Source organism: Pelodiscus sinensis, chromosome 3 (assembly GCF_052426305.1).
Source record: "Pelodiscus sinensis isolate ZL-2025 chromosome 3, ASM5242630v1, whole genome shotgun sequence".
Taxonomy (NCBI): Eukaryota; Metazoa; Chordata; order Testudines; family Trionychidae; genus Pelodiscus; species Pelodiscus sinensis.
In genome coordinates this window covers 167,442,278-167,458,825 of record NC_143054.1, presented here as the reverse complement: position 1 = coordinate 167,458,825, position 16,548 = coordinate 167,442,278, and the positions used below count along the sequence as shown (strand labels likewise).

At 46.5% G+C, this 16,548-nt stretch overlaps 1 protein-coding gene across 4 annotated transcripts in view; it reads right to left on the bottom strand.

Moving 5' to 3' along the window:
* Nucleotides 1–4,318, bottom strand: part of SRBD1 (S1 RNA binding domain 1) — a 245,431-nt gene extending 241,113 nt beyond the window's left edge. For 2 of the 4 annotated variants that reach the window (XM_075925414.2, XM_075925415.2), the window contains exon 1: nucleotides 3,978–4,317. The gene's annotated coding sequence lies outside the window, so the exon portion shown is untranslated. Of the gene's footprint in view, nucleotides 1–3,977 lie in introns of all 4 variants that reach the window. The other 2 variants (XM_075925416.2, XM_075925417.2) reach the window with 2 other exon arrangements.
* Between the last annotated feature and the right edge of the window lie 12,230 nt (nucleotides 4,319–16,548).

The window sequence follows — 16,548 nt, the reverse complement described above, 5'->3', positions numbered from 1 at the left end:
GCAGCCTCATGCAGGGCCAGATGTGGTAGTCTGAGCAGAGAGGGGAGCTACTGCTTCCAGCCCTATGCAAAGCTGCTGATTCTCAGCCCACGCAGGCTGGAAGTTGGCTGCCCATGGCAGCTGCTCTCAGGTAAGAGTTAACCATTACCCAGGAAACATCACCCATTATGGGTGATGCTTACTAGGTAACCAGATAACTGGTTATCTGTTCACATCCCTACTTTGAAGTAGGAATGGCTACATGTAGACAACTACACTATTAATTAATAAGCCTAGACTTATCTGTTAATCCTGTCAACTACATGCATTTCCTCCACCTTTGCTGCCTTCCCCTCCTTGCTACTTCCCTGCACCCAAGGCAGGAGCCGCCTCCCCTCCCTGCGCTGCTGTATCAGAGACAGCAATGTGGGGGAGCAGGCAGAAGCTGGTCTGCACGGAAAGCTGGTTTTTAAACCGGCCCCCCTCACACGACAGAGAAGGCAGCCATGGAGCAGCCTCTGTCTGCAGGAAGTTTGGGCAACCCGTGGACAGGGGCTGCTACCACCCCACACTGCTGCCTCTATATCAGAGGCAGCAATATGGGGTGGCCAGCAGGAGCTGGTCTGCATGAGAAACTGGTTTTTAAACTGGTCTCCTTCACGGACCAGCTCTCGCCTGCCACGATGCGCTGCTGCCTTTGATACAGAAGTAGCAGCATGGGATGGCAGGGGACTCCCCGGGAATGGGACCAGAGCACACTGGCTGCTGGTGCCACCCCCAGGGATTACTGAATAATCACGTAAATGCTAAAATGTAATGTGGTTACATGACTATTCAATTATATGCTAACTAGCATCCCTACTTTGAAGTACGTCTACCTCCTTAGCATTATTTATAACTAGCTACACAAACTAACAAAGGCAATTTATCAGACAAACTAGTACAATTTTAAAGAGACATATAGACAGTGATATTAGTTCATGCACATTTCAGCTAAATGCTAATATTCCTTTTTCATCTCTGATCAACAACTATAGTGACAGACAGTAACTCTCTGTTTACATGCCTAGCCTGGAACAAGATGTGAGTACTAGGAATATAAAAATTCATTTTAAAAAGATAACCATGTAACCACTAAAAATTTTGGTGATTACACAGTTATAAGCTGCAGGTTCTGCAATATAAAACTTAAACACTATTCTGTAGAGACAGCAGCAATGCCTCCCCGAGAGTGGGACTGCCACTATTCGATTACATCCCTATCCTGCATCTTATCTCCTGCACAGACCTCACATCCCCAGCCTGCTCCCCAGCAGCCCCCTCATGTGCACTGAACCCCTCATTTTGGCCCCATTCCAAAGCCGGAGGGGGGAGAGGGCTCACAAAATCTATTAGCCTCAGTCCTCCTCAGATCTGGGATTGTGCTTGAGAGTAGTGAGGTAAATGTTTTCTTTTTCCTCCTTCTCAGTTGGGAGACATATGTGAGGGGGTTTTCCTCATCAGATGGAGGCCACTCCTGCCTTCCTAGAAGATGTGCAACCAAAACAATACAACTTTCAAACCTGAAGGAAGCACCAGCAATATTAACATCTGCTGGTATATACCAATAAACAATAAGGTTCACATTTTAAAAGAATTAGGAGTTATGAAAAGTATTAGATTTCTGCAACATGGTTAATTCCACTACCTGCAGCCTTATATTTAGAAGTTTCTTGACTTTTGACTCCTCAGTGTCATAATCTTGATGTTGCATATGTTTTCATATTTAATTTCATAGGAAATTTTGAAGGGAAAAAAACAAAGATAATCTGTTAGTAATTGGATATTTTACCTTATAAGTGCCATTCATTTTGCTTGGCCAACTCAGTTTGAAACTATGGCATTTCCAAAAAAAAGGGGAGGGGTAATATTTTTTCTCATTGAAGCAATCATACCAAAATCCTTCACCAGCAAAGAGAGAGACATTTTAAACTGTCTTCCAATTAATCCAAAATTATATTTTCCCTGCAAAGAACATTGTTTTGCAGGTGTGCCTATAAAGGAAGCTCCCAAGTCTTTGCTAATCCTCAACAGAATTCATCAGTAATCCATGTGCACAGCAGGAAAGGCAAGAGAATATTAATGATAGCAACACTTAGTGACTGGGCTTTAAGAAGAGGAGTTTTAAGTTTGCCCAGGACATCCTCAAAACAAAATTTAATAGACATAACAAGAGCAGAGTAGTAGATTGCTACAATACCAGGGAGAGGAACACATTCTGTGTAATACCAACAAAATAGTCCACTTCTACACAAAATGTATAATTGCTGCCATTTGCTTTTGCCATTTTAAAGCAACTCCATTCCATTCCAGTGTCAGCATGGTAAGAAGTTGTGGTAAGAGAAATGCAGAGGTGTGAGGACCACACTGCCAACAACAAATAGAAAACATGATTCATTACTGCTTGCTGGAGAACTAGTTTGTTCTGCTATTAGTGCTGTCAGGTTTTCCTGGCCATTCCATTTTTGATCATTACACATTAGACTTCCAAATAAATACAAAAGTAAAGGAGCAAGGAGCATGCACAATTAGTCGTGGCAATAATAAAATTCACTTTGCATTACCATTGTGGAGCTTGGGTTAAATAGCAATTGTTACTACAGGTTGAACCTCTGTTAACCAGGACTCCCTGGTCTTGCAACATTCATGAGAGAGTCCAGGCGGAAGGCTGGGCCCCCCGCAGCTGGGCTGCTAGGTACAACCCAGTAGAACTGCCCAGTGGGGCCAGGACCCCGGTGGGGCTGCAGCAGGGCTGGGTGCCCAGCATGCCCCAGCAGAGCTGCCCACAATGACCAGGAGCCCAACCTAGGTGGGAGATAGGTGGGACCTGGGCTACACACTTAGTGGGGGGCGGTACAGGCAGGGCAGGCAGGGGTATAGTGCGGAAGCCAGCCAGGAGGCTGGCAGGCAGTCCAAGGCCAGGGAGAGGGGTGGTAGCAGAGGGGCCAGATATGACCACTCCTGATTTGGGAAAATCCCTCATCTGGGCCCAGTCAAATGTAACCTGTACACCAATTCATCATCATCATCATCAAAAAGTACAGTGGCTAAGCTAGGAGAACAGATTTTTAGCTGTGTATCAGGGTAGTGAACTCTGTAATAAGTATTACCCAAAACCACGTCCCATGACCCCACTCAGCCATGTGACATGTATTAGAGCCCCATACTATCTAGCAACCTATCACTGAAACAGAAGGAGAATTATAACAACTGACATGCAGATAGAGGGTAATATCTTCAAACACAACAAAGTCCAAACATGGACTAATAGGTAACAAACAATAACAATATCTGGGCTCTATGTAGCACTTTTTGTCCATAGATCTCAAAGCACTTTATAAATAAGGTCAGTGTCACCATTTAACAGATAGATTTTTTTCTTCTTTGTGCCTCAGTTTCCCTTTCTCAAAGTCATCCAGCAGGCAAGTAGCAGAGCCAGGCTCAGAATCCAGGTCCATGCACTAGACTACACTGCTCCCCTTCCAATTAGTGGAATGTAGTGGATTGCATTTCACTCCCGGAGCACTGTGTCCTTTGCACATTGGCAATCACCGCACAACTTGCCATGCCAGCATCAACGTTCGTCATTATTGTTAAGTGTGTGATTGGGGGGGGGGGGCGGTAAACTGCAACTGTAGCTGCACCAGTGACAACCCCCCATTATGAGAAAGTGCTTCTGTTTGGCCCGGGATGAGAACGAATTCTTCGCTGTATTGTGAGGGGGGCCCAGAAGGCTTTAGCCAGCCCTCCCCTTAACCACCCCCCCGCACCAGGTGTGCCCTGCGCGCGTCTCAGGGGGCTCCCGCCCCGCTGCGGGCTGCCAGTGCGCTGCGCCCCGAATCGCTCGGAGACAAAGCAGCCGACAGCGGCAGTGGCTCGGCCCCTTCCCCGCCTCCCGGCGGCTGCGCCAGCCCGCGCCCCTCGGCCCCGCACGCGCCCCGCGGCTGGAGCTCACGCACCGGTCCCCCTGCTCGCTGGCGGCGGCGGCTGGAGTCAGGGCTGGGTTTGAAAGGGCCGCGGCTGCCCGGCCTAGTCCCCGCCGCGCAAAGGGAGGAGCAGGAAGCGGCGGCCGGGCGGCCCCGGAACAAGGCCGCGCCAATCCGCGCCCAGGGCCGGGGCTGCGTGTGTCACCCCCAAGCGCCGCTGGGGCGGGCGCGGCCTGGTTGCGGGCGCGGCCCGGCTTGGCTCGCGGGAGCCCCTGGAGAGCGGCTCGGGCTGAGCACAGAGCAGCCTACGTGGCTCCCCCGGCAGTGGCGGGCTGGGCAGGCGGTTGGCTCCTCCCTGGGGCGTGGGGCCCTTGACTCAGCCTCTCCCTGCCCCCCCCCCCCCGTTGCACCCCCTCCGCGCAACTGCCGCCCCAAGAGGTCTCGTGCCAAGAGGAAGGCCCCAGCTCCCCCCAGCACTCATCACCATGGCAGGCAGTGGAGTCCCCCGGCCACAGTGGGCTGGGACCAGGGCGCTTCTCTTCCCACAAGGTGCGGTGAAGCAGAGCGCCCCGGCTTGGAGATGGTGGAGCGGAGCAGTCTGGGGTGAGGTCACTCCGCTTCCTGCAGCTAGGCTCCTCAATAATCCCCCAGATTGCCCTGGGCCCCACAAAGTGCAGGGTCCAGGGGGGCTGCCCTAAACCGTCTGTAGATGGGTCAGCTCTGGTCCCTACGACGGTCAGTAGCGGGAGCAGCCTGTGGGGACTGCTACAAAGATGAGCAGCACTCCCGGACAGCCCCTTTAAAACAGCAAAGCAAAGATATTGGAAATGGAATGCTGCAAAGGACAAGCATACTCCAGGAGAACTCCTCTCCAGAGTCAGCCTGGACACCTGTTTCACCAGTGTGGCTATTCAGTATAGATGGGTGTCTTCTGTGGTCCATTATGAGTTAAATGTTCCTTGGTGAGTCACTTAATTTCACTAGTCCCTTCAGAATGTGTTGGCTACCTACTTGACAGATTTTAACCCCAGGAACAAACATTTGAAATAAAACAGCAAATGGTCTGGTAGCACTTTATAGACTCACAAAACATGTAGATGTTATCATAAACTGTGGTGGGCACTGGCCACTTCTTCAGATAACCAGAGTTATGAGTTTAGGATGTGTACACCCAAAATAAATAGAGGGGAAGGGGAGAGAAGAAAATAGAAGGACTACGTCTAGACTGGCATGATTTTCCGGAAATGCTTTTAACGGAAAAGTTTTCCATTAAAAGCATTTTTGGAAGAGAGCATCTAGATTGGCACAGACGCTTTTCCGCAAAAGCACTTTTTGCGGAAAAGCATCCATGCCAATCTAGACGCGCTTTTCCGCAAAAAGCCCCGATCACCATTTTCACGATCGGGGCTTTTTTTGCTGAAAAAGAGCCCTACACCGGCCCTTTTGCGCAAAAGTTTTGCCCGAACGGGAGCAGCATAGTATTTCCGCAAGAACACTGACGATCTTACATGAGATCGTCAGTGCTTTTGTTGAAATTCAAGTGGCCAGTGTAGACAGCTGGCAAGTTTTTCCGGAAAAGTGGCTGATTTTCTGGAAAAACTGGCCAGTCTAGACACAGCCAAGGGGTGGGAGACAGAGAGCAGAGGGAATCAGTGAGTATCTGAAGATTGGGTAGTTAAACCAAAGCAGATAAGAAACAAAGGGTACATCTAGACTACAGGCTTTTGTCGACAGAAGTTTTGTCGACAGATACTGTCAACAAAGCTTCTGTCGACAAAGAGCGTCTAGACTACATTCAGTTCTGTCGACAAAGCAAGCTGCTTTGTTGACAAAACCCTGTAGTCTAGACACAACCTTAGATGCAATAACACCTTCTGTCGACAGAACTCTGTCAACAGAAGGCGTTATGCCTCGTAAAATGAGGTTTACCAGCGTCGACAAAACTGCTGAGTTCTGTCGATATTATGTTGACAGAACTCAGCGGTAGTGTAGACGCAGGTATAGTTTTGTCGACAAAAGTCCACTTTTGTCGACAAAACTCTGTAGTCTAGACACACCCAAAGTCAATAGATAAACTGTAGGCTGTGTCTAGACTGGCAAGTTTTTCCGCAAAAGCAGCTGGCGGAAAAACTTGCCAGCTGTCTACACTGGCCACTTGAATTTTCGCAAAAACACTGATGATCTCATGTAAGAAATCAGTGCTTCTTGCGGAAAAGCTTTTGAGCAAAAGGGCCAGTGTAGACAGCTCAGATTTGCGCAAAAAAGCCCCAATCGCGAAAATGGCAATCGGAGCTTTTTTGCGCAAAAGCGCATCTAGATTGGCACAGATGCTTTTCCGCAAAAAGTGCTTTTGCGGAAAAGCGTCTGTGCCAATCTAGATGCTCTTTTCCGCAAATGCTTTTAACAGAAAACTTTTCCGTTAAAAGCATTTGCGGAAAATCATGCCAGTCTAGACATAGCCTTAGTCTATAAAGTGCTACCAGACCATTTGTTGTTGTTTTTTTTCTGTAACAGACTAACTCTGCTATCCCCTGATGCATTTGAAATAAAGTTATTGAGCTAATACTCGTAACTTTAAATCCAAAATGATACATGCATACAAAAAGCATATTCAGCAAATCACAATGTTTTCATAGACATCTTACATGTTACCTTTTTAAAAAGATTTGTTGCAAATATATAATACAGGCAGTCCCCGGGTTACGTACAAGATCGGGACTATTGATTTGTTCTTAAGTTGAATTTGTATGTAAGTCGGAACTGGCTCCAGATTCAGCCGCTGCTGCTGAAACTGACCAGGGGCTGACTACAGGAAGCTGGAGGCAGAATTGCTCTGCCCCCAGCTTCCTGGAATCAGCCACTGATCAGTTTCAACAGTGGCTGAATCTCGAGCCTGGGACAGAACAGCTGGGCTGCCAGGTAGGTCCCTGCAGGACCAACCCGGCAGCACACCAGCTGCTCTACCCCAGGGTCCACAACAAAAGCCTGGTCTGCTGGGGGGGGGGCGCACTAGGTGCGCCCCCGCCCCCCCCAGCAGACCAGGGACACAGAGAGCAAAGCTGCAGTGGCGGCGGAGTCCCGCACCTCTGAGGCTTTGCCAGAGCAAAGCCTCAGAGGCGCGGAACCCCTCCGCCTCCCCGGCTTTGCTCCAGGTGTCCCTGGTCTGCTGGAGACGGTCCCCAGCAGACCAGGGGCACCCGGAGCAGCTTTTCTCGCCCCGGAGGTCGAGGTGGCGGGACTGCTGCGCTCTGGGCGGTCCCGCTGCCTGCGAGCTCTGGGGCGAGAAAGCCCCATTCGTAAGTGCGGATCCGACATAAGTCGGATCCGCGTAACTCAGGGACTGCCTGTAGTGGTCAGGCCTACTGACGGGAGTAAGGTGCAACTGCCCAGTGATTTAAAGGGGGATTCATCTGAACACACCCCATTGAGATCAGAGGGAGAAAGCCAACAAGGAGTGCACATATGTTGGTACAGTATCTGGAAGCTAATTGTTTGGGATGAGCTGATGTTGAGAGAGCAACCAGTACATAAGGCAAACAGATGTAAGGATGGGGTTTTGTGAACAGCAATAAGTCTGAAGACCATGTCAGCATGCTCACAACTATGGTGGCAGTAACAGACACTTCCGAAAAGAGAGCAACAGAGGCTAGGCAAACAAAGGGGGCGCGTCTAGACTGGCAAGATTTTGCGCAAAAGCGACCGCTTTTGTGCAAAAACTTGCCAGCTGTCTACACTGGCTGCTTGAATTTGCGCAAGAGCACTGATTTTGTAATGTACAAAATCAGTGCTTCTTGTGCAAATACTTTCATGTTCCTGCTTGGGAAAAAGACCTCTTGTGCAAGAATACTTGCGCAAGAGGGCCAGTGTAGACAGGGAAGAACTGTTTTGCACAAAAAAGCCCCGATGGCTAAAATGGCGATCGGGGCTTTCTTGCGCAAAATCGCATCTAGACTGGCCACGGATGCTTTTGCGCAAAAGCACTTTTTGTGCAAAAACATCCATGCCAATCTAGACGAGCTTTTGCAGAAATACTTTTAATGGAAAAGCTTTTCCATTAAAAGTATTTCCACAAAATCATGCCAGCCTAGACGCAGCCAGGAAGTTTGCCTGGGGGAACTCCCACAGGCTATGTCTACACTGGAGGCTTTTTGCACAAGAACATCTTGAGCAAGGGTTCTTGTGCAAGAAGACTTGCTCAATAAAACGTCCACACTGCCATGTGCGAGCTGTGCTTTTGCGCAAGAGCACCCATGGCACTGTGGTCTTGCGCAAGAAAGCTCTGATGACCATTTTTGCCATAGGGCTTTCTTGCGCAAGAAATCCCGGCCGAGCGTCCACACTGCCCTCTTGCACAAGAGCTCCTGCACAAGAGGGCTTACACCTGATAAAAAAAGAGCATAGCGCTTGCGCAAGAAGCCCTCTCTTACCATGCCGAACTGTAAATGTCCCTGCGCAAGAGCAGGTGAGCAGTGTGGACGCTCTGCAGATTCTTGCATAAGAATGGCCATACTTGAGCAAGAAGCCAGCAGTGTAGACATAGCCACAGAGTTTTGTTTTGTTTTTTGCCTTTTAATGCTTCTGTGATCAGTAAATACAACATCTGAATAGATTCTTAGCATGAAGACAATATTGATAGGGAGCAATCAGCTGTTGTGACCTGCAAATGATGTGCCATGTTTGTCTTTCTTCCAGAGGATAGAAGTGACTTTGTATGAAGTGTAAGGTGGTGATCATACTGGATGCAAGTATCAACCCTGTGTTGCATCAAAGAAAACAAAAATTTTATGGAATGAACTCAGCATTTGGTACTGCAGGCACAGCATGCTGAAGAATCAGAGAGCACAATGCAGAGCAGGGAGGGAAATTGGCAGCATGTGACCTCCAGAAAAAAAAAGAGGAGAACTCATGTATCCCTCATGCAGACAAACATAAGAAACTGTTTTCAGTCTCTCTCCACAGGTACTAGGTCAGATAATAGTTTGGAAGAGTTATCTGAGAAGGAGACCCCATTAAAGGAAAGGCATGGGATGTAGTGTCCTAAAGGTGGAGATTCCATGAACATCATCATGAAGAAGAGCCATACGGTTTTGATTGGAGACACCATCCATCTGCCATACAGACCTGGAAACTGGAGAAATGTGCTGCTTGTCTTGAGTTAGAATTCAGGATGTCATGGAGTGTCTGCTGAGACTGATAAAGTCATCAGACCATTATGCCTTCCTGTTTCTCTACATGGACACCAATGATACACCATGAATAACCTTGAGCAGATCAGTGCAGAATGTGTGGGTCAGAGAAGAAGGAAAAGAGTTTGAGACGTCACCCATGTTCTTGTTCATCCCTGCTGAAGGAAAAGGCCCAGATAGGGACCATTGAATAGAGGTAAATGTGTGGTTGTGCAGGTGCTGTCAGACAGAGGACCATGAGATGTTGTTCCAGGAAGAATTGCTAGGAAAATATGGAGTCCACCTAACTAAGAGAGGAAAGAGCATCTTTGCAGGTAGGCTTGCTAACCTAGTGAGCAGGGCTTTAAACTAGGTTCGCTGGGGAAGGGTGACCTAAGCAGTGAGGTAAGTGCGGAAGTGGGATCCTGGGAGGGAACACAAGGAGGAAGGTGCAACGGAGAGGCCTCCTGAGTCATGCTGAGCAAGTAAGGTAATCAGTTTTCTTAGGTGTCTGGACTTGAACACAAGAATCCTGTGAAATAAGCAGGAAGAATTGGAAGTCCTGTCATAGTCAAGAGCCAGCCCCATCCCTAGAGGTGTGTGTGACCTGGGACAACCTGCCTCTCCATCACAGGCCACACTTCTGCCCCACCTGTTCCCATCCCTGTTCCACTCTCACCCTATCTCCACTCCTTCCCCCACACTCGCGTCCCTGCCCTCGTTCCTACTCTGCCCCTGCCCTCTTTCCACCTCAAGCATGCAGGGGTATAGTCTGAAAAACCAAAGTGCAACTGGAGTTGCAGCTAGCAAGGTATGTGAAGGGTAACAAGAAGGGTTTCCACAGGTATGTTAGCAACAAGAAGATAAGGAACAGTATGGGGCTTTTACTGAATGGGGAAGGCAACCTAGTGACAGATGTGGAAAAAAGCTGAAGTACTCAATTTTTTTGTTTTGGTTTGTGCTTCAGTCTTCATAGACAAGGTCAGCTCCCAGGCTACTGCATTGGGCAGTACTATATGGGAATGAGGGGAGCACCCTTTATGGTGAAAGAACAGATTAAGGACTATTTAGAAAAACTGGACATACACAAGTCTATAGGACCAGATCTAGTGCATCTGAGGGCATGTCTACACTGGGGAGTTATTGCAAAACACCAAGGTGAGCATCCAAACTACCAAGCCTGTTTTTTTCAAAATAATGGGCTTGTTATTTTGAAATAACTCCTGCTTATGAAGAGGAATAGGCTTATTTAGAAATAGTTATTTTGGGAGTTATTATTTTGAAATAACTTGTTTTGAAATAGCCTGATAATGTAGACATATCCTGAAGGTATGGAGAGAGTTGGTTGATATAACTACAGAGCCATACCAATCATCCAGGACAATGCTCCTGCTAATCTTTTCTATCCATGTGAGGTCAGAGGAGGTCTTAGATCAGTATTCCCTGTAAGCTGTGTGCTTGTGTGGCTGTTCAAGAGAAATTCATATGTTGCCCAGCTGATTAGCAGAGTACCAACGGCTAGGTTTTGTGTTTCTACTGTTAATGCACAGTATCACATGTCTCAGTGTACATAAAATGTTTATTCTGCACATGCACAGAAAAAATCCTCACATGGATAGAAAAGATTAGCAGGAACATTGTCCTGGATGATTAGTAAATGGCAAATATAGTGCCCATCTTTTAAAAAGGGAAGGAGAATCCAGGGAACTACAGACCTGTCAGCTTCACTTCAGTCCTTTGAAAAATCATGGAGCAAGACCTCAAGGAATCCATTTTGAAACACTTGAAGGAGAGCAAGGTAATTAGGTACAGTAAATATGCATTTATACCTGGCCAACCTAATTGCCTTCTATGATGAGATAATTGGCCCTGTGGATATGGGAAAAGCTATGGATGTGATACACCTTGATTTCAGCGAAGCTGTAGTGGGCATGCTAAGGCCAGCTTCCTACCTATCCTGGCACTGTGGACTGTGCTGTGCCCTGGAAGCGATCAGCAGCAAATCCACCTAGGTGGAGTTGAGTAGCCAATCCTCACAAGATAAAAAAGCAAAACAAGCTAAAAATAAAGTCAATCCCATTTCAAAACAAGCCTAAAATGAGCTCCATCCATTTTTGCTCAGCAATATCTGGCAACAAACCAGCAACCGACCAATGAAATGTGGAGCCACAGCTTGGGACAGCTGGTGGTGCTGGTCCTGCTGCTGAGCACTTCCAGGGTGCAGGGCAGTCCACTGTGTCAGGACAGCAGGAAGCCAGCCTTACCATCCCACTGCATCTCTGACTGGGAGCTCCTGGAGGTAGCCTGAAATTTGATTTGTCCTTTTCATATGTGTTCATTTTTTTAAATTGTATCCTTTGGTATATATGGTTGTGACAATTTTCTTCCACTATTTGATCTGAGGAAGTGGGTCTGGCCCACGAAAGCTCATCACCTAATAAACCATCTTGTTAGTCTTTAAAGTGCTACATAGTCTTGTATTTTGTTTCAGCTACACCAGACTAACACGGCTACATTTCTATCACACTTCATTTGCAATTGCGATGTGTCTAATTTGCATCCCTTTTATGGAAAAGGGATGCAGTCAAGACACAACCTTGGAGTTTAGTATCCTGTTCCAGTATAGGCTGTAGTTTATTGATGATGTGTTGGACAGGTTTACGTTGGGGGCTGTAGGTGATGACAAGTGGTGTTATATTGTTGGTTTTCTTGGGTCTGTCTTGAAGAAGATGGTTTCTAGGTATTCGTCTGGCTCTTTCAATTTGCTTTTTTATTACTCCGGGTGGGTAGTTGAGGTTTATAAATGCTTGGTAGAGATCCTGAAGTTTCTGGTCTCTGTCAGTGGGATTAGAGTTACCTAAATGCTTCCAGCTCCCATCCAGAACACACCATATGATCCATCATCTATAGCCAAGCCCTTCGATACAACCGCATCTGCTCTAATCCCACTGACAGAAACCAGAAACTTCAGGATCTCTACCAAGCATCTATAAACCTCAACTACCCACCCGGAGTAATAAAAAAGCAAATTGAAAGAGCCAGACGAATACCTAGAAACCATCTACTTCAAGACAGACCCAAGAAAACCAACAATAAAACACCACCTTCCCTTGCAACAAACCCTGTTGCCAGCTCTGTCCCCATATTCACTCTGCTGATACCATTATTGGACCTAACCAAGTGAGTTATAAGATCAAGAACACACATTCCTGTGCATCCAGAAATATAATTTATGCTATCATGTGCCGAAAGTGTCCGTCTGCTATGTATATTGGACAGATGTCTCAGACACTTCGCCAAAGGATCAATGCCCGCAAAACAGATATTAGACAGGATCACAAAGAAAAAACAGTTTCTTGCCATTTCTACCAGAAAGGACATTGTCTCAAAGACTTGATTACTGTCATTCATGCTTAAATTCGACACTTTACACCTGAGTTTGAATAAAGACTCTAATTATCTTACCCATTACAAAGATAGCTTCCCCAGTTATCACCTCTAATATCATTAGCTCACAGACATTTACCTCACTCCTCCCCATCCCCATTCTGGTCTGAAATTTGATTTGTCCCTTTCATATGAGTTCATTTTTTTAATTGTATCCTTTGGTATATATGGTTGTGACAATTTTCTTCCACTATTTGATCTGAGGAAGTGGGTCTGGCCTACGAAAGCTCATCACCTAATAAACCATTTTGTTAGTCTTTACAGAGCTACATAGTCCTGTTTTTTGTTTCATATTTGTTTACAGTGACCCCTACTGCAAGAGATTAAGACTGACCACTTTAAGCCTTTAAATGTGTATGTAGCAATTATTCTGAGATTCAGTTGAATGTAGTTACCAGTAGTAAGAAGAGGCAAAGATTCTAAAGTCTGGAACTCCTCAGAATTGTTTGAATAAAAATCATGTTGGTTTTTTTCCCCTCATAATATGCAAAATTTTCCTTTCCAGTGCAACACAGCATAAACACACACTAAAAATAGCTTTTTGTTGTTCCAGATAGAATGTTTTGTTGTGTTATTGCTAACTTTCTTCTTTGAAGTTAGGCTTGACATTACTGAAATCACTGGCAAAATTCTCATTGATTTTGATCCATAATGTTAATAAATTATTAGTGCCTCAATACAGGAAAGTGCTTAAATCAGTTTAATCTTTCATAGAATCATAGGGCTGGAAGAGACCTCAGGAGGTCATCAAGTTCAGCCCCCTGCCCAACGCAGGACCAATCCCAAGTAAATCAACCCAACCAGGGCCCTGTCAAGCCCAGATTTAAAAACCTCCAGGGATGGAGATTTCACCACCTCCCTAGGCAACCCATTCCAGTACTTCACCACCCTCCTAGGGAAATAGTTTTTCCTAATGTCCAACCTAGACCTCTCTGGCTGTGACTTGAGACCATTGCTCCTTGTTCTGTCATCCGTCACTACTGTGAACAGCCTCTCTCCATCCTATTTGGAACCTCCCTTCAGGAAATTGAAGGCTGCTATCAAATCCCCCTCACTCTTCTCTTTTGCAGACTAAACAAACCCAAATCCCTCAGTCTCTCCTCATAGGTCATGCACTCCAGCCCCCTAATCATTTTGGTCACCCTCTGCTGGACTCTCTCCAATGCGTCCACATCCTTTCTATAGTGTGGGGTCCCAGAACTGAATACAATACTCCAGGTGTGGCCTCAACATAGCTGAATAAGGGGAATAATCACTTATCTTGATCTGCTGGCAATGCTCTTCCTAATGCAACCTAACATACCATTAGCCTTCTTGGCTACAAGGGCACATTTTGACTCATATCCAGCTTCTCAACCACTGTAATCCCCAGGCCCTTTTCTGCAGAACTGCTACTTAGCCAGTCAGTCCCCAGCCTGTAACAATGCTTGGGATTCTTCCATCCCAAGTGCAGGACTCTACACTTGTCCTTGTTGATCCTCATCAGATTTATTTTAGACCAATCCTCTAATGTGTCTAGGTCACTCTGGACCCTATCCCTGCCCTCCAGTATATCTACCTCTCCCCCTAGCTTAAGTGTCATCCACAAACTTGTTGAAGGTGCAATCCATTAATAAAAATGTTGAACAAAACCGGCCCTAGAACCGATCCTTGGGGCACTCCATTAGAAACCAACCACCAACCTGACATCGAGCCATTGATCACTACCCATTGGGCCCAACAGTCTAGCCAGCTTTCTATCCATTTTACAGTCCGTTTATCCAATCCATACTCCCTTAACTTGCTGGCAAGAATATTGTGGGAGACCATATCAAAAGCTTTGCTGAAGTCAAGATATATCACATCCACTGACTTTCCCACATCCACAGAGCCAGTTACCTCATCATAGAAGCTAATCAGATTGGTCAGGCACTACTTGCCCTTCATGCATCCATGTTGACTATTCCTGATCGCTTTCCCCTCTTCCAAGTGCCTCAAATGGATTCCTTGAAGATGCCCTCCATGATTTTTCCAGGGACTGAGGTAAGGCTGACTGGTCTGTAGTTCCCTGGATTGTCCTTCTTCCCTTTTTTAAAGATTGGCACTACATTTGCCTCATTTTTTGAGGAGTAACATTAGTTCGGACTAAGGGCTTTAGTCCGAACTAACACGTCCCGGCGCGCACTTCCTGGTTCGAATCAGCTGTGATTCGAACTAGCACGCCGGCGAGATCATGTTAATGAAGCGCAGGATATTTAAATCCCCGCTTCATTAACTACTTCGATTGTCTCCATTTGCATCCCTAGTTCGAACTAGGGATGCAGTGTAGACGTACCCTAGTGGACAATTTTGAAAACAAGATTGTGTGCAGTGTTAAAATGTATTCGGAGAATTAGAAACTACTGTTGGTTTCCTTTAATTCTTAGTTTTTACTTCTTTTTTACTATTTGAGAGAGGACTCTGTTATAAGAAAACAATTCTTAGTTTAAGTTTAGCTTTATGTGTGTAGATACAGCCAAACTCCCTAAAAATCAAAAGAAGAAACACATATTTCCATGGTATGGGTCAAATTCGGACCTGTACTTCCATTGTCTTCAGTGGAATTGTGCCTAGAGATTGCGACAAATAGGATGATCAGACAGTAAAGGCTCATGATTTTAGATCCAAGGGCCTACTGCCTCTGACCAACTCTCTAGGAGGTAGTGTTACACCACAATGTATAATCCACTCAGATAGGTTGTAGCAATGGTTTTCTGATTATGGTTGTGACCAGTTTTACCACAGTTTCAGGAACTAGAGGTGCAGGGGGTGTTGCTGCACCTCCACATTTTGCCCCAGCTCCTGGCTGATGGCTCCTTTCCCCTATCCTGATCCCCCACTTCCCAGAGACACAACTCCTGCTTCCAGCCCCAGGTTCGCGGGTGGGATGGACAGGGGTAAGGGGACTGGCTTTCAACACTCTCACTATTAAAAATGTTCCAGTGCCACTAATTTTTAATAACATTAACCATGAGCACAAATTATGTCACTAGCAGGGCAGGCTGTGATTGTGTTAAAAAATTAATTGAAAACAGTTAAGGTACCGTATGCACACATTAGTAATTGGGACCATATACCGTGAATGTAAGAGCTACAGGCCAATCACCCTGCTCTCCATTCCAGGGAAGGTCTTTGTGCATGTTTTGTTGGCAATCCTGGAGCTTTTGCTATAACAGAAGTCAGGCTTTACGAGGAACAGGGCCACATTACCTTCCATTTTGGTCCTTTTGCTAGTTGTCCAAGATATAGTGTGAGTTCAGACAGCACCCGCATGTAGTGTGTACTGATCTTAAGGCTGCATTTAATTCAGAAGAATAGACTGTGGCATGGAATGCCTTAAAGCAGGGGGGAGGAACCTTTCTTGGGTCAGGGGCCACTGACCCACAGAAAAATCAGTCAGGGGCCGCACACAAGTGAGAAGCAAAAAAACCCCAAACATATCCTTACTGATGTGGCCCCCGACTGAGAAGCAGAAAGACACTCCCTATATTCCCCTTGCATACCAGAGTCTAGGGGGCTCAGGCTAGTAGATTCTGTGTGCTCCAGGTCCTGGAGCACAGTTGCTGGCTCACCAATACTAGTGGGAAGCCCCAAGCCTTGGGGGCTGGATGCAGGCAAGCTGGGGGCTATATTTGGCCCCCAGGCCTGAGGTTCCCTGCCCCTGCCTTAAAAGGTGCAGGCATCCTTACCACTCTGAGGGTATGTCTACACTACAAAGTTAATTCGAACTAACAGACGTTACACATAATAGGCTCTACACATACAAACTGCTAGTTCGAACTTAATTCGAACTAGCGGAGCGCTTAATTCGAACTAGGTAAACCTCATTCTACGAGGACTAACGCCTAGTTCGAATTAAGTAGTTTGAATTAAGGGTTGTGTAGCCACTTAATTCAAACTAGTGGGAGGCTAACCCTTCCCAGCTTGTCCTGGTGGCCACTCTGGGCACCACCAGGGAAACTTGTCTGTCCCCC